Source organism: Callithrix jacchus, chromosome 15 (assembly GCF_049354715.1).
Source record: "Callithrix jacchus isolate 240 chromosome 15, calJac240_pri, whole genome shotgun sequence".
NCBI classification, from domain to species: Eukaryota; Metazoa; Chordata; class Mammalia; order Primates; family Cebidae; genus Callithrix; species Callithrix jacchus.
Window position 1 is genome coordinate 51583408 of NC_133516.1, and position 20651 is coordinate 51604058.

Below are 20651 nucleotides of genomic sequence, written 5' to 3' on the forward strand. Positions count from 1 at the left end.
AAAGCTTACCCATTGGGGAAAATATTTTAAAACACTGTCTGTTCAGATGTTGTGGATTACAAAGGAAGTCACATTAATAAAGATTTTCCATGTATCTGATCTCTTATTTTTATCAGTTTGTTTGCCAATAAAAATGGCTCATCATTTCCAGATCTTGAAAGTTAACTGAGGCTTCACTGTTCATATATGGTAGAATTTTGATAGAATTTTGATCGTTCTTTAATAAGGTGGAGTGTGAGAGTGGGGACCTGGAAAAAGAGCACAGAGAGATAATGGGACCATTGCTGAAAAATCCAACAAAAAGCAGTAGGATGACACAGGGTAGATGAGCCCCCAATCTGGGGCTTAGCCTGGGAGGGTTCTTAGCATTGTTCAGGAAAGAATTCAAGAATGAGCTGGTGGTGGAAAAATGCAGGTTTAATGAAGCAACAGTGTACAAGAGAGTAGCTGCTCCTGGCAGAACAGGGCTAACTCATAGGCAGTGCACCCAAAGTAGCAGTGTATGGGCTGTAGACTGGCAATATTTATACCCACTTGGAATTACATGCAAATTGAGTGGTAGGTTATTCAGAAATCTTTTGAAAAGGGGTGGTAATTTTGGGGGGTTGCCTTGGCATTTGTAAACTGTCATGGTGCTGTTGGGAGTGTCTTATGCTGATGAGCAGTGAGGGCATCTAGAGGTTGCCTTTGGTGCCATTTGCTAGTTCTGGTATGTTTCTTCATTTCATCCTGTTGAGACCAGGCAATAAGTCCGTATAGTCTCCTACTTCAAAATGGCTTCCCAATTCTGGTGTAGGCAGTTCTTGAGGTAACCAGGCTCAGCCTACTCAGTGCCTAGAGGATAAAGGTGATGATATTGACTTCTGTAAGCATTGTAAATCAGCATATTATAGTTATCAGAATGATCATTGTTCTAAACATTAACTGAGTACTTGCTGGGATTGCTTGGAATTCTTTTCGAAAAAGGGAGAAAAGAATTGGTTTCAGTAGGTTCTATACTTTCAAGTTGCATAGCAGATAGATCACACAATTTAGTGACAACAAAGAAAACACAAAGAACAGGGCCGGGCGCTGTGGCTCACGCCTGTAATCCCAGCACTTTGGGAGGCTGAGGCGGGTGGATCATGAGGTCTAGAGATCGAGACCATCCTGGACAACAAGGTGAAACCCCGTCTCTACTAAAAATACAAAAAATTAGCTGGGCACAGTGGCACATGCCTATAATCCCAGCTATTCAGGAGGCTGAGGCAGGAGAATTGCGTGAACCCAGGAGGTAGAGGTTGTGGTGAGCCGAGATCGCGCCATTGCACTCCAGCCTGGGTAACAAGAGCGCAACTCCATCTCAAAAAAAAAAGAAAACACAAAGAACAATAATAATAACAGTAGCATCTAGCATTTTTAAAGCCCTCCTTACAGCCTATGCCTTGTGTTAGTGCTTTAGCCTACCTTTCATATATTTCTATAGTGTTCTTATGTATGATACTGGGGGTAAGGAAGGTACCTATGTAATTTAAAAAATTCTGTGTTAGAAAAATGAAAAAACAGAAACATCAGGAATTAATAATTTACATCTAGGTGAGTTATAAATATAATATGGCACTACTATCTACCAGGTATGGTATTTAAGTGTTTTGTACAGTATAATTCTAATATGAGGTAGATAGGATCCCATTTTATAAACGAAGGACCTTGTGCTTGTCTGTCTTCTGTCACTTGTCTATCTTAAGTTACTCAAATAAGGTAGAACTGTGATTCAAACTGAGGACTGTCTGACTTAAAAGCTCACTCTTTTATTCATCATGCTGCAGTGGTTTCCATGTATTTGGTGTTCAGAGGTTTGGAGGGAGAGGCAGGAGTGATCAGGGGTGACAACTCATGTTGATTTTGGAATGGAAAGGAGACTAGGTTTCTTATGAAGTAAAGGCAGAAGACTCAGGGTGTGGTTAAACATTCAAATCCAAAATAAATAGTTATATCTATTAGAGGTGCTCATAGCATGCCTATCTGCATAGTTCTTTGTTTCCAAAGCTGCTTCTGAAAAAGGAAAGAAAGTAGGCTATGAAGGCTCCAAGAAAGATAGCAAAAGATAGAATGGTGGATACTTAATCATTCACAAGGATGAGGTGTATAAGTAAATGGTAGATTTTTCTCATTTCTTATTAATGATCTTCAAATGTTGCTACTTGAGGACATTAAGTTGTCTACATACCCATCCTGTGTTCTACTACTGAACATGGACATGTAGCTCCTAACATCTGGATGTTTTCACTCGTCTCTCTCTTTCTCCCTCTCTTTTATTTTCTCCTAACCTGACTTGTTAATTGCTTTTTTTGTGTATGTCTTCATAAATTTATAGCCAGTCTGTTCCATTCTGGACTGTTTATCTTTAACATGCCAGAGGTCTTGAAACATCATAATGTTGTGTAATGAGCATAACTTCTGCCTTGACTTGTGGGTGTTAAGAGCATTAGTCAGTGCAAAGTATTGAGTTAAATATTTTCAATGAAAGGATATAATGATCTAACATAGAGGAAGAAGTTATAAAAATCCTAGTTAATGGCATTAATGGTGAGCCATATACTTAGGGGGTTCCTTCTTTGATAAGTTAGAGATTCACAGAATGAATGTAAAAGCATTCTTACTCTGAATTAATGACAGAGGAGAAAGACCAACATAATAAGAAAAAAAGGACTTAATTCTCATCCATACCAAGAAAAGTGTAAGCATCCAAGTTCCCAGCGATTCTAATCCTGATTCATTACCTTGCATGTGTCTTTAGTTATCTCAAGAAATGTTAAAGATTTCCATGAGATATTATGGAAAGGGACTCCTGGGCTGCATCATAAGCCTGATTGAAAGCTCTTAGCCTTGTAATGATCTCTTCTTGGAGGACCATCAGGGAATTCTTTGCAGCTCTATCAGAGAGTCAGGGCTTTCCTGAGCAAACAAACTAGGTATTTACCTACAGAGCTGATTTTATGAAGAGTTTTGGTCAGCATTAGTCATTGTGAAACTATGGGCCTCCTGCCCTGGTTAATCTCTACAGACATCTCCCTACAGTAGAAGATTGAATCCTCATCTCTCCATGAGTCTGAACATCTAAAGATGTTAGAGGTACATTAATTTGCTTCTTGCTGGGGAATGTGTATTGTGTCTTCTGGGAATAGTGTCTAGATGAATGTTTAATAATCAATTTAATAGGTTCATGGGCTGTCTTATTTTTTGGGGTTGAAGGTTTAAACCAGGAGGACACTCTGTGATAACTCTGCTCTTTACCTTGCCAGCAAGCCTTAGTTGTCCTGGTAAACAATCTCTGAGTTAAATACCTTTTCTTTTCTGGAGAGGTTACGAACAAAGGAAATGGCTTTGATGTCAGGACAAGGGGCATAAACAGTGTTTATGGGTGCTGTTAAAAATTTTTCATCTGGGTATTTTCAAAAGAATTTCAAGTCAAAATATATCACTTATGGGAAGTACCTTATTTTCCAATATGATATCTTATACAAATTGATAATTATTTTCATGGTTTAAGTAGTAATTAATGACATTTTGGGGGTTGGAAGATTTGTGGGGAGTAGGAGATAGATTTTCATCAGATTTCCTCCCATCCTTTCCTCATGAGGATTATTGATCTCTAGTCCGCATATGTAAGGTGTTGAATTTATTTACTAATGTTATTAACTGAATCTATAGATAAAGAGGTAGTTTTGATTGGGAGCCAAGTAACCTGTTGATGTAAGTCTATTTTACCTTTTATGATTACCATCTAGCACCTCCCTCCTTCCTGGCTGAATTCCCTGTCATTTTAAGTAGGCAGCAATTACTGGTTTACTAAAGAAGCCGGCTCCTGCTGCCAAGGATCCTGTTAATTATCACTCTATCTCTAATTTAGCCTTCCTAGTGTTGAGAGAAGGTGCGTGTAAGCGTGTGGCAGAACGTCTACAATCACATCTTTGTAATAATCTCCTCTCTGAGACGGTTCAGTGGACTCAATGTTCCGCCAAAGGGCCGAGGCGGCCCTGGTGAGTGTTTTCAGCTCTCTTCTGTCGCTTGTTTGGTCAGTCTAGTTTCGTGTGATTGTCCTCTCCTTTTGCTTCTTACCTGAGTGACAGCTAATGGTTGGCATTAATATTGGGAATTCAGACCTATTCCTGCTCCATCTCCGAAGCCAAATGGGACACCTTGAAAATACTTCCATGGTTTTCCCACGGGATATTTTTCTCTCTCTGTGAAAAGGAAACCATGGAATTGACTCTGTGCCTGTTTTCAAGAAGGTAATACAGATGATAGCCAGAGTACCTCAGTTCACAGTTTCTTATATAGCACATTTTTAAAGGTATGTCAATCTTTGTATTATATCAAATCTTTGGTTCTTGTTTATAAATAGCTAGATTGCTTTCCGTTTGTTTTCAGAAATGTTCAGTTCACTTGTTTCAGTGAACATTTTTGCAGAAGTTCCACTGGCTCATTTGATTAGGTTTGGAGTGCTTATGCTTCCTTTTCCACTTTTTATGTTATTTTTGGCAGTGCTGGTGTTTGAAGCTGTAGAAGTGATTCACTGCAAAGTGCATTAATTTTCCACATTTCCAAATGTGTTTTCCAGTGGCCCCCAAATTTATTTTCCTCCTCTCAGATGATTCTGCAGTTGTCCTTCTGTCATTCTGCTGGCTCAAACATAAATGCTGATGTCACTGAATTTCTTAAATTACAGCTGGTGGGGATTAACAGAAATTGTAAAAGAATACCACTTCCTCATTTTGCTATTTTCTTGACTAATTATTATCCTTTCAAGTACTGTAGGAGGATAAGGATTTAGAAATGAATTCTTTGTCTTGCAATTTAAACAGCAATTTTCCTTTTCCTTCTTCTGTTATACTTCAAAAATAATGTAGTGCTTAGGATGCTTCTCTGATGTGCCCTTTAGTAACCCCAGACAGAAGAGTCTCACTCCTGATTTTGTACTTTGGACTGTCTTCCACCCTGGGTGAAGGGTTTTGAATACTTCCCTTAAGTAAGTTTCCTTATATAGAATATTTTTACTCAACAGTTTTTCTCCAACTCCAGGCTGTTACTGGTATTATGTGAAAGGTTGTGATTGCTTTATTCATTTGTTCAGAGCCTTTGCTCCTTTAAGGAATGCTTAGCTCTGTCCTCATCATTTTATTGTTTAGAATCTGTTATTTGTGACAATTTTGATTGCTCCAGCCCTCTCCACATTAATTTTTCTGGCTTGCCTTTCCTTGTTTTAACAGTGAAGTCTGGGCCTCAGGCTTTCTTATCACTTGCTTTGTAGTTTGAGTCATGGTTTCATGAACCTTGTCTTGCGAGTTCTCTGGGCTTCCGTGCCAGACGCTGGAAGCCACCTGGAAGTGTGCACACAGGATGGCTGGGTGCTCCTGGGCGGTATTGACTGAACTGCAGTCCCATGGAAACAGAAATAGAAAGGGTTCAGCATTCACACTTTCCTCTGGTGGCGTTTTTGCTTATTTTGTGTATTTAGAAAAGGTAGCCATATGCAAACTGCTGACTTACTATTTCCCGTGGAATGGAAACCATTTGGATTATTTCAAAGAGTTTTAGCGAAGATTTGTTTGTTCACAGTATTGGTTTTGTTTTCTGGTAGCCTGTTTAGAATAAGACCAGAATGTGTCTTTTTACTTTATGGAAATGAGTGCTTACTTGGTGTTTGGAATTTTGCAAACCAACATGAATTTGAAAAGTCATATGTTTATTCCAGAGTCAAAATAGAAACTCTTTAGTGAAAATTATAGATATTTCCATCTTGGATCATTTACTTTCTGTGAAAAAAATTTTTTTTTGACAAAATTGTTTAAGATTTCAGAGCAATCTCTTATCCTGGTTAATTTTCCCACAAATTAATTTCTCTCAGTTTAAAAAAGTAAAATAAGATTAAACTAAAGAATTGCAGACCAAGATCATATGTGCTGCAATATTTGCTGTAAGCTGGTGACTGATTCTTTGCTGTTGTCTTGCATGAGAGAGTGGATTTATTTTAACTGTTAGTAGTTAAGGTTTGGATTAGAAATACAAATAGAATTTCTTTACCGTAAGACCTCTTAAGCACTGATTTGAGTTTCCGAGGTTAAGTTATGATTATTCAGTCTCTGAAAAATTTGCATTATAAGATTCATATATACTTAGTCAACATTTCCTTCTAGCATTGAAGTGATAAGTTCTTTCAGTTGAGATTTTGGAATAGTATATCTGGAAAATATTTCCCATGCCATTGTAGAGATTTTGGTTAAACGTGAGTTTTAAAAGTTTGATAAATAGAATCAAAAGGGGAAAGAAAATATAGTTATGAATTGGTTGAATTTTTTGGGCTATGAGGTATCTTTTTGAAAACAGTTTTTATGTTATGTAGAAAATGTCACTAAATATAAGAAAATGGAAGTTTAATAGCTGAATGAGGTAGGAATTGGAAAGTTACCATAAGATCGTAACTTAACTGGAGTATGCATTAAACGCATTGATATTTCACTAGCTTGGTGACCATGAATGGTTTTGTTTATCATTTTATCTATCTTTTTTTTGAGATGGAGTCTTGCTCTGTCACTGAGGCTGGAGGGCAGTAGCACGATCTCAGCTCACTGCAACCTCTGCCTCCCAGATTCAAGCAATTCTCCTGCTTCAGACTCCTGAATAGCTGAGATTACAGGTGTGCATCACCATGCCCAGCTAATTTTTGTATCTTTTCTTCTTTTGGTAGAGATGGGGTTTCACTACGTTAGCCAGGCTGGTCTCAAACTCCTTCCCTGTAGTGATCTGCCTGCCTTGGCCTCCCAAAATGTTGGGATTATAGGCATGAGCCACTGCACCTGGCCTCTTTATCCTTTTATCTTATCCCAGAAAATAGCAGTATGCTGGACCTTGTAATTCTTCAAAAAATGTTGAATCAATGAATGAATGAATGCATGTTTGGGAGGCCTAGTTGCAGACCCAGCTGTGCTGCTACCTAATCATGTGACCCTGGGGATCTGTCTTCTGTTATGTACAATGAAGGCTAAATATGGGATCAGGGATAAGTATGTGGGATTGTGTTGCTGCCTCCCTCTGCTGTAGCGTGGTAGATATTGCCAACTGTCAGCTCACCCTTTCCTGTGAACCGAGGAGGAGTCTTGAGCTCTTCTGAATTTAGTGCGTCAGGCTTCCATGATTTACTGTAGATCCAAGACTTACAACTTACTCTACCTTCTCCTTTTGGTTTTGGTCCCTTAAGCCCAGTTACAAATAGGCAGTATTCTATGATGTTTCTTGGTCAGCAGATATTTGTTTAAACAATAGCAACAACAACATGCACCATTATCCCTCCATTCAATAATTTTTCTGATAGATTTAGCAGATATATTAATGGATAGAACTTAATGAATGGGTCTAGACAGTATTCTTCCAGTGGGGTAAGATATAAAGATAGAATTGTATTAGCAGAGTTTTTCGCTTTTACTCTCCAAAGCACATGTCTCCATTGGGTGCACAATTATGGAGCACCTACTGTATGCCAGCACTATGCTATTGATAAATAAATGGCCAGCCTATAATACATGGGCTCTGCCTTTCTGTAACTCACAGTGACATGAATATGATGCTAGGTCTGTAATTATTTCTTTAAGGACAAAAGATGGAGGGACATGTAATCCTGGCACTTTGGGAGATTGAGGTGGGCGGATCACTCAAGGTCAGGAGTTCAAGACCAGGTTGACCAACATGCTAAAACCACGTCTCTACTAAAGATACCAGGAATTATGCACCTGTAATCCCAACTACTCGGGAGGCTGAGGCAGGAGAATCGCTGGAACCTGGGAGGCGGAGGTTACAGTCAACTGAGATTGCACCACTGCACTCCTGTATTACTCCACTGGAAGAATACTGTCTAGACCCATTCATTAAGTTCTATCTATTAATATATCTGCTACATCTACCAGAGCAACAGAGTGAGATTCTGCCTCAAAAAAAAAAAAAAACAAAAACAAAAACAAAAAATTATTGCCAAGCAGATGAGAGGAAAGCATTCCAGGTAGACCTAGTATGGAGGTGCAGCATGGTGTGGCACTGAGACAGTCTAAGCATGGATCATGGCTGGAGCACCAGGGAATGTGGCTGGCTTCATGCAGAGGAATAGTGCTCTGGCTGCCAAATGAAGTATGGGTTGGAGGGTGGCCAGGGCTGGTGTTACATAGGCCAGTTAGGATGGTATTAGCTGAACTGTCTTTGTGAGTAACGATGATACACATGCACTGTTCAGCCTTGACGATAGGTTGTGATTGCAAGAGGGTAAAAACCTTGTTAAAGATTTCAAGGGCAACAAGGACAAAAGTTAGGCTATGTTTACTGCTTACTGCTAACAATAAAGTGACAGCTTGTTCATTCCTTTGTCATGTAGGTGGTGGAAAAGGGTTCCCCTCCTTTCCTGAAGTTGATTTATAGTTTGACAACCTGTTCTCTGCCCTCTATATGAAATTTTGCATAAAGTTAGATAAGAAGATAAGCCTCAAGATCTGTGCCTTATATGGAGCATGCTTGCATGTACACAAAGACACATGCTCGCATACACACCTTCCTCCCCTAATAAAAGACACCTGTCTTCATTCCGTAGGTAGACAAGCACCTAGAATAAGGCATATGAGGATTCCCATAAGAAAATCTGCTCCAGGAAAAGTTTAGGTATCTTTTCATATTTTCTGAACACTGATATTTTAATGGAATAATTCTGGCTGTTTCCAAGAAGAAAAATCTTCCATATATAATTTGGCTTTGGTGGCTGCTTCAAATTAGCCATTGTGTCTGTATTCTAGGTTATTACCAGTGTTTGGGATTCACGCACAGAAGCAAGAATTTGCCATGAGGCAGAAGACTGGTTGACACTAGATAAACGGCTTATTTTAAAGAGATGTTTTGGTACAGAAATGGCAGTAACAACAAATTCCTTCCCCTAATAGAAATCTTCCCCCTATTCCCTATCCAATCCAGAATCCTTCTGCCTTGAGGCAGAAGACTGATAAGGCACTAGATAAACGGGTTATTTTAAAGAGATGTTTTGGTACAGAAATGGCAGTAACAACAAATTCCTTCCCCTAATAGAAATCTTCCCCCTATTCCGTATCCAACCCAGAATCCTTTATTATAATATGGAGTCAAAATTCAGCTGAATGGGTTTGATACAAATTCCTATGAAGTCACTGTAAGTTCAAGCACAGTGCTTTGAAGATGAAACATTCAAATTTATTAGGGTGGTAATTGCAGCTGTTGTAGATGGGGAGGGCATGTGTCCCATTTTGCATGATTTGGAGAGGCAATAGCCTGTTGAGACTAAAACTCTGGAGTAGGGCTGTTCTAGGTTTGCATCTGAGCTGCACTGAGTGGTAGCTTGTGAATTTGGGTAAATGACTAAGATTCTGTCTTCACCTGTAAACTGAGGTAGTGGTTAAGCATGTAAGCCCTTTGTTAAGTTTGCCAAGGTTTGAGTCTCTATTGTACTACTTTATGACATTGACCAACTTGTTCTCTTTGTATCTTGGTTTTCTTATCTGTAAAATAATAATGATAATAGTAATAATGATGAAGATGATGATGATAATAATGGCCCCTACCTCATAAGGATGTGGTAAGAATTAAATGAGGTTGTGAAAGCAAACGAAACACACTGCCATGTGTGTACCTATGCAACTGTATTGCATGCTCTGCACATGTACCCCAAAACCTAAAATGCAATAAAAAAATAAGAATAATAAAAAAAAAAAGGAATTAAATGAGGTTATGCACACATAGGGTTTTCAGCTTGGTAATCTGGCTCTAGTTAGCACTCATATCTTATGCAACTATTTTTCCTACCATCATTGTATTGACCTTTCTAAGATATTATTTTTTTGATTACTTATTTTGTTCTTTCTGAAAGTTAGGGCTTCACAAAATATATTCATTGCTCTGTGATTTTTTTTTTTTCTTTTTCACATGGGGTCTTGCTGTGATGCCCAGGCTGGAGTACAGTGGCTATTCATAGGTGAAATCCTACTACTGATCACCAAGGGAGTTTTGACCTGTTCCATTTCCAACCTGGTCTGGTTTACCCTTCCTTAAGCAAAATGGTGGCTCTCCCAGGAGGTCGCCATATTAATGCAGGACTTGGAGATCTTACCACATCAGCAAAGTGCACTGTAGCCCAGAAATCCTGGGCTCAACCTATCCTCCTGTTTCAGACTCCTGAGTAGTTGGGACTACAGATATGTGCCACTGCCTTTTCTTTCTTTAAATTGAAGACTCAATAATACAGTTTCTGAGTTTGGGGCAGAGTTGCCAGATAAAATCCAGAATGTCTAGTTAAATTTGGATTTCTGATACAGAATAATTGTTTACTATAACTTTGTTCCAGATATTTCATGGGATAGCTAGACTAAAAAAATATTCTATATTCATCTGAAATTCAGTTCAACTGGGCATTCTGTATTTGCTAAATCAAGCAATGCTAGTTTGGTAGTAAAACATACTCCTTTGCCCTCTCATTCATTTTGTCACTCAGATAGATTGATGTGGGTGCTTATACAAACACAGTGAATGAGATCGTTGGGGCATAAGTATAGAAATAGTTTCATAAATTTGAAGAAAGATTTCTTAGTATCTCTAGTAAATCTGCCTTCTAATTCATTCTACCTGTGTAAGCCATGAGACCATCAAATTGAGATTATGTTGACACCTGAGTATATAGTGTGATGTTGCTTGAAAATTCTGAAATGTTCTAGTGTTGCTTTTACCCAAAGGGAATGATTAATGGTGACACATTAATGGGTAGGTATGCATTCCAGAGAATCCTGAAAGCTTTGTCATTTTTGAAGGAAATTACCTCATTACTTTTAGAGTCACCTATCCAAGGAAGGTCAGTCCCTATTGTTGATCTGGTTTTCCAAGTAAGAAAATAAACACGTGGTTGGTTAGGTTAATAACCTGGAGTGATTTCATTGTCCTTACAATTCAAGTTAATTTTTAAGTAGGATTGGTCTTTAAGCTACTAGGCTAGTTGGAGACTCTGAGAGAATTGCATTCTAAGAGTGAGATTCTTTCAATTCAATCAGCATTTACTGAGCACAGACTGTGCAACAGCAACTGCATATGAAGAGAGAGGAATTTAAAGTGTTTTTTGAGTTCCTGCTCTCAAAAACCTTACTGTTTAATGGAGCACGAAAGCAAAAAGCAATTATGACAAAAGGCAGGATAAATCAGGTCAAAATTTAAGTCTAGTAAAGCCAGGTCCCAGGATGGTTGAATGTAGGAAGTGGTTAAATCTGGAGGCGAAGTAGAGTAGGAATGGCTTTTATTAAAAAGGGTTTCTTTGAAGGTAATATGTGAGAGAACTATTCGAAATGAGAATGATTTCATTTGGGAAATGCCATGTTCAAGGTGTGGGCTTAGCATTAACAAATACCCAGAGGTGGCCACATTTTGAAATGCACGTGTTACTTAGACATGACAAAAATATATACAGCACCACCATAACTGACTGCAACCTCTTCTCTCATGGGTGACTGTTTATGATCTAGAATTTCCAGATCAGAAACTTGATTTTATGTAGGTGTACCTGGATTCAATCCATGTTGGTTTCCTAACTGTTTATCATGCACCTGCTGTTGCTATGTATGAGACAGCCAGAGAGACTTGGGCAACATTTAGGAATTCTTTAAGGTGGTCACTTAAACCAACTGAATGTCACTCCATTTAAACATGGGATTTTTTTTTTTTTTCCTGAAATGAACACTTCCAGTGAGCTCTGATTTAAATTGGGCAAAATCAACAGCAAAATAATTTCATGAGAAGACTCTTGTGAGGCACTCTGACTTTGAGTATTTGCTCAAATGACTTTAAAAGCCAGCTTAACTCATTTCCTGTTGGATGACACTTGTTTATTAGACTTGGCCCAAGTCAGAGTTAATAGCCTTAATGGTTTTCAATGGTCCCAAGTGACTCTCCATCAGTGTGCCATTAGTGAACGGGGAGGATTCTACAGACAGGATACAACACACACAGAGCTGCTGCTTCAGCCATCAAAGATTTAAGAGAAGAGCTATACCCATCTTAGATTTAGCTATGGAAACTGAGAATATTGGAAGGTTAAGCGTTACCATTGCAGTAAATGCTAAAATATTTTTCAACAGTTCAAGTAGTTTTCCTTTTTTGTTTCTTTGAAATGATTCCATGTGAAATTAATGCCATTTAAAAATGGCACCAGCATTTGGAACTTGAATCATCCCAAATTCTCTAGCAAATGATTTAAAATGTGACATGGGGTTTATGTTGATTGAGACAGATGGGTGTAGAGAATTGGATTGGGTAGCCTGCCCGATGCATGCTTGATGCATGAGAGGGATTGCTAAGACTGGGAATGAAAAACTTTTCTGTCGTTCCATTTATTTGTGTGTTGGGCTATAAAGCTAGAAGTTAGACTGGAAATTGGTGATGCATGTAGAGATCCTTGGTTTTTAATTTTCATCAATTAGGATTGATGTATGTCTTTTAAGTTTGGACAAATTGTTCTTTGTGGATGTTTTTGCTATTTCAGATACTGATGGGATAAGAGAAGGATGGATACAAACCTTTAATGGGTTCTTAACCATGAAAAAGCATAAACTGCTTATGTTAGTGTGGGTCAGGCTAAATGTTATTAATTTTTTTCTCCCTTGTTGGCCAGGCCAAATATTATGTAGTTTTAATATCTGCCCTTAGTTCCTACTGCCTTGTTTTTGGCCACTCTTAATGTCTTCCTTTATATATCTGTCATTAAGTTATAATTGAAGCTTCATGTTTTATATTTAGAATGATGCATGGAGGTTCAGCTGTGCCAGCCATTCAGGCTTAATGGCAAATGTTGGTTCATGCCAGAAAGTTTTTGAAATCTGGTCTCTTTTTTGAAATGTCCAATCTAAGCAAGCCATCCTTTAATTTCTTAAGCTAAGGGGCACAGGGAAGCAATTGAGAAGTGATTTCTGCTTTTGTGCATGTGAGAGCATCTTGTTTCTGATAAAAAGTGTTTGTTTGTTAGATCTTTCTTTAACCCAGAGAGTCATGCAGCCTCAAAAGGGTTTGCTTTGACAAGTCTTTATGTCACTTCATTCCTTAGTATACTGACTTTCATGTAGAGTATCAGTGAGTGTCAGTTAAAAGTGGGCACATAGTGATAGTAGATGACACCCATGCCACCAGCTGCTTCCTGTGGGCTGCCAGATGCTATCAAACATTTCACAGCTCTTGAATTCTCTGGATTTGGGCCTCTCTTGAACTCTATCCAGCAATCCATGCAACCACTTATTGACTAATGTTTAGTGAGGTTTTACTATGTTTCAGGAAGTTGTCTAAGTATGAAGAATACAGCAGGGCACCAAACTGTTGAAAATCCTTGTATTCATTGAATTTACATGGGTAAGCAGGTGTAGAAATAACTAGGTTAATGAGTAAGATGCATAATATGCTAAATGCTGTAAGTGTTATGGAGAACGATAAAACATGGATGAGTTTGGGGTTACTTCTAATTTAAAATTGAGTGGATAAGGACTGCTTGACTGAGAAAATGACATTTGAGAAAAGACCTGAAGAAGATGAGAGAGTCATGCCAGTATTTGGGGGCAAAGCACAACGGACAGAAGCAAGAGTAGGTCCAGATACTCTGGACAGGAGTGTTTCTGCTTCAGCAACAGCATCATGGCCATGGTGGCTGGACCAGGCTGAGCAAAGTGGGGAGTTGGGGGAATGACAGGAGGTGGGGTCGGTGAAAGAATGGAATGGGGGCAGAGGCAGACTCTGTAAGAGTTTGTAAAGACTTTGCCTTGTACTCAGTAAAAATTGGGAGCCATTGGAGACTTCCGGCTAAAGGAGTAGCATGATCTGATTAATTCAGGTAGCAGCCCAGTGTGGTGGGGGAAAACAGGAGTCTGTGAATTTAGAGATCATGTAAATCATGGCTTTGTCACTATGTAGGGGCAAATAAATTTAGTGTCCTTAGCTTCAGTTGTATTCCTTCTTATAAAACAATGCTGTGGGTTGGATAATTTTTAATGACCTTCCAGGTTTTGATACTGTTACTCTGGATTAGTTGCTTTCCTTTGAGTATTTCATATATGTGGCTGATTACATTTCTCCTTGAGTATACAGAGCTGGACCACAGATGTGTAAATTATCTTTATGCACTTGATTTAATTTAAAAAAATTTCATAAACATCTCAAATTGGAAACTGTGAAGTATTAATACTTTCATATACTGATGTTAAAGGTTGCTTGAAGACTAAATTGTATGGGTAAACACAGATTATAAGCTTTATCACATAACCTTAATACGATTTTTTGTTATAGAATATGGAATTGACTTATAGAGTATTGCACTGTGCTATTAATTGAGATGCAGTGATAAACACGACACAGCTTCTTAAGGAGTTGAGTAGGGGGAGAGATTCCTGGATAAAACAGTGCCTCATAAAATGTTGTTAATGAGGGAGACAGTCCTGGTTAAGACAATACCCTACAAAGTGGTGTTAATGGCAGATAAAAGGACCAGAAGCAATGACTAGGTGCAGGCCCATGGGAGCCCAGGCAGACTAATATTTGGGTACATCTTCACATCAATATTCTTTAAAAATGTTTAATGTTTTCAACAACCAGTAAGACCTAGTGCCACACATGCTAGGAGGTGCCAGAGGCCTGGCAGGCTTTCTTCTACAGCCCTGAGCAATTTGACTCTGCCTCAAAGTTGCACCATGACATTTGGCACACCAAGTTCTGGTAATTAACCCTTATTAGAAGGTGGTTTAGGGACTATCTTTTATTATTCAAGAATGTCTTTTGGACATTTTTGTTCTTTCCCATCCATCAGAATATTTCTTCTACTTCCTGTGGTGTTATAGTGCCCCTTCTAGACTGGTACCCCAGGTAGCAGTATGGCTAGTCAGTTTCTATATTTCCCCTGCGGAGAAGTATTGCTTTAGTCTTGCCTTGTCTTCAGGCCTCTGGCGTGAACTCTGTTGGGAGTCAGGTGGAGCCCCAGTCATGTTATCCACTGACACAATCTATTCCGTGTGTTCTGTTAACTGGCTTCTTGGGAAGCCTAGGAGTATTATAAGTTTCCAGGTTGCAGATTCTGGAAGCAACTTTCCAGGAGGTAGGAGGGCTGCCACTTTCCCAGACTGGCCCTTCAACTGAGGCTCCCTGTGTATGTTGGGGAGTGAGGTGCTAGAGGCCTTGTTGCTGAGGGAAGTTACCATGGTTACCAGCACTGTGGTTCTCAGAAGGAGGAGGCTGGCATGTTAGCACCTGTGATGTCCTGTAGTAGTGCTTAGGGGGAAAATGACCTTGCCAGTGAACACGGTTAGAGCTGGAGGGGAAACTGAGGCTCAGAAGGTGAAGCTGGAAACAGGAGCCAAGAGCCCTTGACTTCCACATTGCTTTGCTCCTTTCAGTTCTTTTACGCCTCAGGCCTTCACACACATTATTCCTGCTGACTTGCACATTTTCCTGCCATTCTTCTGTTTTTTTTTCTACTCATCCTTTAGCCTCCATTTAAAGGTTGCTTCCTAACCCACCTCCTTGCCCCTCATCTGAATTAGGTTGCCATGCTTTTCTTTTATGGTTTCCTAATCTTATCCTTCATGCTGCTTGCATTATTTTATATTCTATATTTATCTGTATGTTCGGTGTCTGTTTCCCTACTCCAAAGGGGCAAGGAGCTTTGTTCACTGTTTTATTCTCAGAGTGTAAGCCCAGCTCTGACACAGATAGACAGTGTATAAGTCCATAAATGAAAGGGTAAATGAATGAAAAGAAGACTGGTTTTCTCTCACCTATTTATGTGGAATGTTTCTTTCTGTCTCGGCTAAGAGTAACAACTGTATTGATTTTGTGTATTATTGAGGATGCAGAAGATATGATTCTTATCTCTAACATCATCAAGTCTGTGGCCTTGTGGAATTTTATCAAGAGTTGTCTCTGCAAAAATCAAAACCCAATGATACACACAAATCAGTATTCTCTAACTGGTATAGGCTTGACATGTGAAGCTGTGATTTGTCAATTTATTTTGCAATAGTTGCATTTTTATTTCTTAATTCTGTTTCTGGAAATGAGCTTTAATGCCATTTGGGTCCCCCAATTTTTTTAATTAAAAATGAATAGAGAAAATATTCATTTTCCTTGATAGAATTCATAATTTTTTTTGGAGGAATTTGTTTTGGCTTGTGTAATGGAGCTTTTAAGAGGGTAGGCATAGAAAACTAACTGGGATTCTTTCTAGAAGAAAGAGCAGAGTTTCCTACTGAGTGTAAAAAAGAAAAGCAGCAACAGTGGACTTTATTTCTAAAACTAAATTGCCCTAATTGTTCATATCAAAAGATGGGCTTTTCCCAAGCTGGGTTGGTATTTTTAATTTACAGAGAAAGCATGCATTGTTTTGCAGCGTGCATTGCGGTTACACTGGCTCCGAGAAGATTAGCTCAAAGGTATCTATGAATAGTCACACCCTGAATTACATGAACTGAACAGTTTTAAAGAGGCGGAAAATCTGATGCGTGCAATTTCCCAGACACTCATGCCTTAGGAAAATAACTGGGAAGTGGGAGAGAGAAACTTAGAAGTTGCTACTTTATATTCACCAATGTGGCACTTGTTAACTGTGTGACCCTGGGCTACTGAATTAATTTCTATGAGACTCAGAATTGTAAAGTGAAGATAAAAATACCAGCTACCTTCAGAATGACCGTGAGGATTTCATGAGATAATATATGGAAAGTGTCACAATGCCTAGCACGTTATAAATGCCTTATAGATAGGGGATAGTACAGTACATAGGATAGTAGTTAAGGACGCAGACTCTGGAGGGCCTGCCATGGGTCTGAGTCCTGAACTCATGGGCTGGGCCATCTTGGGCTGGTTACTTAACCTTTGCATGTTTGCGTTTCCTTATATGCACAATGGAGATAGTAATAATACCTGCTACATAGGGTTATTATGAAGATTAACTGAGTTAGTATGTATCAAGTGATGATAACAACTCGTGGCTCATGGTAAGTGCTATATAAATGTTTATTGTTGTGATTAAGAAGGCTGGATCTTGCAGACAGATGGTCTGGGTTCATGAAACAGACTTCATAATGTACCAGGTATGTGAACATGAAGAAGTTGCTTAATGTTGAGCTACAGTTTTCTCTTTTTGTAATATGCAGATGATTCTAGTTAAAAGGCCAATTTTTATGAGAAATCAGTGAGAAATTGCATGTGTAAAGTGCTCAGCATAGGGTTTGGAATGTGGAAAATACTCAATACTCATAAATAGAGCAAAGACTTTTCTTGTAATTGCTCCTACCATTACGATGATTATTTCAATTATTTTTAGTTCTACTGTGGATATGTCTCTGGATTATATAGAACTTATGTTCTAGGATGAATTCCACAAATACTTTATGGAAATGAAAAGGATTAATATGTAAAAAATAATGTTGAGAGTAATGTTGCTGTTGGTCTATTTCTATAAATGGAGCTGTTCCAGCAAATTGAAAAATGTCCAGTAAAAGTCTTATAATCATGCATTTGCAGTTCTGTAGATCACAAAAGATCAGAGTCAGGGTCAGTGTTGGGTGGACAGTTTTGGATTTATGGAAAATGATTCATAGGAAACCTCAAAATTTCCAAAATAAAAAAAAAATTTAAAAAGTCATCATATAAACTGTGTTTAAGTCAAGTCTACTTCCTATCTTAACTGAGATTATATTCATGGAGTAAAGTTTTGACATGGCCTAAATTTCAATGTTATTTGTAGCATCACTGGAAATGAATAAGTCCCGATTCCAGTGATGGTAACATTTTCCACTTTAGTCATTTGGGTCATTGTTGCTACAATATCCATATTTAAACCTGTGTGTTGTTTTGTAATATGTCTTTAAGTTCAACTTCCCTTTTTGTTTCAAGTGAATAGGAAAGAAAAAACAGGGATTATAATACAGAGCTACAAATGATGTTTGAAAAAAGCAGAGCTTTGACTAGCATTGGTACTGAAGTCCTCTGTGTTTTAGTGAAGGGTGGGAGCCTGCACTGAGAAGTTAGGTGTGCAGAGAAGTGCTAATGGTCGCATCAAGTACTGGATGTCACATCCTCTCAAGTCAAAATATGGAAATGCTGATGAAATTTCTAGATTATATCATCTGGAAGGACAAGTCAAGTTATCCCATCAAAAATACATAGGAGAACTTTCTCTAGGCATGTACATATCTCTGCTAAGGATATAGCATGGTTGCAAGGCTGGGACCTGGAAGGGAAGATAAATTCAAGTTCAGTATCATGGGGACCATAGAATGGAGTACTTTTTAAGCCATGATAAGAAGGGTGGGCTTGGCCGGGCATGGTGGCTCAATCCTGTAATCCCAGCATTTTGGGAGGCCAAGGCGGGTGGATCACGAGGTCAAGAGTTCGAGACCATCCTGGGCAACATGGTGAAACCCTGTCTCTACTAAAAAATACAAAAAATTAGCTGGACATGGTGGCGCGTGCCTGTAGTCCCAGCTACCCAGGAGGCTAAGGCAGGAGAATTGCCTGAACCCAGGAGGCGGACGTTGCGGTGAGCCGAGATCGCACCATTGTACTCCAGCCTGGGTAACAAGAGTAAAACTCCAACTCAAAAAAAAAAAAAGAAAAAAAAAAAAACGAAGGGCGGGCTTTATTTGAAGGCCAGTAGAGAGTCATGGAAAGGTTTTAAGTGGGAGGGAGGGCATTCTATTTGTGTTTCTGAAAGACCACTGTAGCAATGCCACAGAGAATGGATTGTAGCGGATGATGATGAAGAAAACCAGTAAGGAGCAGTATAGGCAAGAGATGGGGCCACCCTGGACTTGCCTGTGGAGGTGGAGCTGAGAGATACCAGGGAGGGAGAATTGTAGGGTAGGTGATTTGTTGGACTTAAGTGGTAAGAGAGAGTGAGGAGGGAAGGATGGCTTCTAGACTTCTTACATGTGCAGGTGGGTAGAACAAATGGTGCTCTTCATGGAGATGGGGCCGTTGGGAGATAAACAGATTGGGGAGGATGAATATTAATTCTTCTTTGTATGTGTGGTGTAATAGATGGATGTATTTGGGGTATAGTAGAGGGGTATAGTCATTTGATTGTTTTAGGATGAGTCTGCTTCTTAAGGTAGAGTCTGTGTTTCAGTCAGGTTTGCATTTTGAAGCATGAAATTACATCGCCAATTAACAGTTGTGAAAACAAATAGGGATTTATTCGTCTTCATACACAAAGCCCAAGGCTCTGTAATAACTGCTGTTGTTTTAGTGGCTCCATGATGTCAGAACCAGCATCTCAGTGTTTTGTCTTGATGTTTTTCTAATGTTTGTTACCTCTTGGTTGCAAGATGGCTGCTGCTCCTCCGGGCATCACACCTGCTTTAAGAAGAGTGGAAATCAAGAAGGGAGAACAGCTATAATTTCTTATTAACATATACAGTATGAAGCATGCTGAAAGTTTGACTATATTTTCTTAGATACCTTCAAACATATGTCTCTGAGTGGTCTTTAAAATATGTTAAATACATTTTCCTCTGATTAAAATTCTCAACTTGTGAAAACCATTTTTTTTCCTGTTAGATGTATTTCAAGTCTTCCTTATTACTGAATTCTCAGTGGACCTTTTTGTGTTTCAAGCAAATGTGGAAAATTCCATTTGGTGTTCGCCAACTGATGTGCAAGTAAAAGCAGGGAACGTATGATGGAAAATGTCATACCCTTTACTATGACTTTTGATCTGTGAAGAATATAATTATTCTGTGTTTAAAACTACAGAAGGAAAATGTTTATTCACGCTTTTTGAAGGTAACATTATTCAGGGTATCATAAAGTTCAAGTATTTGTCCTTTGCTTCAATTTAATTCAAGATTATCTCACCACCTAATGTTTGCAGAATTCTGTTAGTGACTGTTTTAGCTAACAGTGAGGCATAGCAGAAGATGCAGAGATTTTTGGAAAGAGACATCTCACATGTACCCCAATGCTGTGTGATTTTCTTTAACTTCTCTGAACTGGTTTGTTCTGTGAAATCAGGATAAGAGAAGGATATATTCTTTACATCCTTTCAACAAACATACACAGAAACACCTCTGAAACAAGGGTGGCTGTGACACATGGAAGGTACAAGTCAAATATGGTGGAGTGTGGAATAGGGAAAGGTTAATTTCTGCTGGGAGATATTGTGAACTCCATGTTGGAAAATGCAGAAGATTTACAGGATAATGGAAGACGGCCCCAGGCTTATCACACGCATGTAGTGTGCAAAGTACGTTAGATTTCAGGGATTTACTGTTTTTGAAAGGGTCAAAATCAGGAGACTCTTGAAAGTCTGGCTGAGTGAGCTTGAACTTTGTTCTGTAATTGATGGGGAGCAACTGAAGGCTTAAAAATTCACAGAAACTTGGCTGGGTGCGGTAGCTCATGCCTGTAATCTCAGCACTTTGGGAGGCTGAAGTGGGCGATCACGAGGTCAAGAGATCAAGACCATCCTGGCCAACATGGTGAAACCCCGTCTCTACTAAAAATACAAAAAAAAAATTAGCTGGGCACACACCTGTGGTCCCAACTACTTGGGAGGCTGAGGTGGAAGAATCGCTTGAACCCAGAAGGCGGAGGTT

The 20651-nt window shown here is 39.0% G+C and overlaps 1 protein-coding gene across 11 annotated transcripts in view; it reads left to right on the forward strand.

The window, feature by feature from the left end:
* Positions 1-20651, forward strand: part of MITF (melanocyte inducing transcription factor) — a 230986-nt gene that overhangs the window by 20085 nt on the left and 190250 nt on the right. For 2 of the 11 annotated variants that reach the window (XM_054245857.2, XM_054245859.2), the window contains exon 1: positions 3916-4022. The exons of the other annotated variants lie outside the window; for them this stretch is intronic. The gene's annotated coding sequence lies outside the window, so the exon portion shown is untranslated. Of the gene's footprint in view, positions 1-3915; positions 4023-20651 lie in introns of those variants that run through there. 11 annotated transcript variants of the gene reach the window in all.